Genomic DNA, 2,351 nt, shown 5'->3' on the forward strand with positions numbered 1-2,351 from the left:
TGTGTGTGTGTGTGTGTGTGTGTGTGTGTGTGTGTGTGTGTGTGTGTGTGTGTGTACTTCGAATTTTAAATCCATATTTAGTATTCTCTTTGTTGAAGGAGATCTGAAAGATAAACTAATCGAAACAAAGAGGAAACAGGCTGCACATGTTTACGTGTGGATAGCATTGACTTGTTAATGAAAATATCTATATAACTTCAATTTCCCTTCGGTGTTTTGTAAGTAACCCTCTGCAAGACATTATTGCAATTCAGCTTGGCACAAAACAGAAATGTCAAAGCCGTTTCCTTTCAACGGACTGCTACTGAAGGTTCTGAAATCTCACCTGCCTCCTAATTTGATATTATAATTATTTGACCTAGGGCTACCGAAATATTTGTAAGACGGCCCTGAAATTTTAATAGATCTCTTGTTATTGCCGCGCCAGTAATATCAAAACAGGGTTTTCTACAGGAGTTTTAAAGTATATTGGGATTTTTAGACAAAATAGTGACAGAGCCTAAATGAAAAACGTCTGTACTTGCTTTATCTGTACTTTTTATTGTATACATAGTTCAGTGACTATATTTGATTAAAAAGTGTTTAATATAAATGCAGGATTATATCTTGAACATACGGACCCACTTCCTTATAACTTGTATATATAAATTGGAAAGTTTACTATGTAGATCTGCCATCGAAATATTAACAAGATGTTTCAGACAGCTTTCAATTTCATCTTTGTTTTCTCTATTATAACATGTTTTCTGTGTATCTAATACATCTAAAGCGTAGTAAAGTTTTATATTCTACTACCTGACATGATTTTAACTACGGCGGAAATGGAAATGTCAACCAGGGCTAACAATAAACGAACTTTCCTTGTTTAATTCTGTAGTATTTGAGCGAGGACTATGTTATATCAATGGCCTAAGAAAACTTAATGTCTCACTATTTTAACAGATTTATTTAACTTTCTTGCAAACAAACATATTTCTGATGATATATAAATAAGCAAATGTATTCATCTATTTTAATTTACCTTTATAGATGTATTTCATACATTTTTTTTTTTTTTTTTTTTGGTAAGGGGCAAATTTCCTTAATGTATCTTTCATCGATTTCTAGTTTCATTATTTGAGATATTTTAGATAATCGGAGACGAAAAATCCTTTACAAAAAATAATAACTGGAAGCTGTTAAACATAGATTGACGCATTGCATTCGACATGAAGAAGGTGACCTTATTTTTTTGTCTTCGATCTTTATGCATTTCCAGCTCTTGCACTGAATAGTTTATAGAATTGTCCGAAATCAATTTCTTTTAGAGAAATGCACAGTATTAAGTAGCCGAGAATGCATGAAATTCCGTTACGACATATATGTTTTTATGCGCTGTTCGTATATATAAACATGTGTAGACATGCAAATTTGTAAATATATAGAGAGGGAGGAGAGTAAGATCTTCCGAGAGAAGGATAGCAGAGAGAGACAGTGAAAGAAAAAAATATCTTTATTTATAGATAATGTGCTGAAAATATTATTTATATTTGAAGTTTAGCAATTACATTCAATAGCTTTTATTTTTGAACTGTTCTGATATTGTAGGTCGCATTTTGAGACCCTATATTTACATCATTATTAATAAAACATTTAAATCGCATTAATTAGTTTCTTATATAGTTTAAAAGAAGGCGACGCACAATGGAGGTTACTCGTGTGAATAATGAGAACATCAATAACACATTGTTATACATTGCGAAACGGCAATAAAATATTTAATTAATCTATAACGTTTTTTGATATTAAAGAAATAGAATCTATTTTGTACGTAGAAACGAAATTATTTTTGTTACAAAGCTGATACATAGCTTAGAGAATTAAACAACAAATGAAGATAATTGTAATATTCAGTTGTGTATTTGACTATTTTGGAACATAAATTAATTTGTATTTTTAACTACACCAATGGAAATATTCGCGACACTCCTGTTTATACAAAAACGATATAATAGAAGGCCTAATGACTTGAAGATTTTATTAACGTTAATTCTCGTTAACGTCCTATGAACTTACATTTGAAATGAAAAAAGAATTATCTTTATAAAAGAATGCATTAAAATATTACATACCATTTTACGAGCCATTCGAGAACATAAGTTATGAGAAAATACTTCTTAAAGTCATTTTGTCCTCGCAGAATATAAAATATACATACTTGTACATAGATATTGCATATATGCATGCTGAGTATATTAGGTGTTATGACCATAAATTATTCTCTTAATCTGGTTCTATCCCTTTTAATCTCTGTATGCGTACATGTGTGCGTGCGTAGCTGTATATACTCATATATATGTGTATGTATATAT

Source organism: Octopus bimaculoides, chromosome 1 (genome assembly GCF_001194135.2).
Source record: "Octopus bimaculoides isolate UCB-OBI-ISO-001 chromosome 1, ASM119413v2, whole genome shotgun sequence".
NCBI classification, from domain to species: domain Eukaryota; kingdom Metazoa; phylum Mollusca; class Cephalopoda; order Octopoda; family Octopodidae; genus Octopus; species Octopus bimaculoides.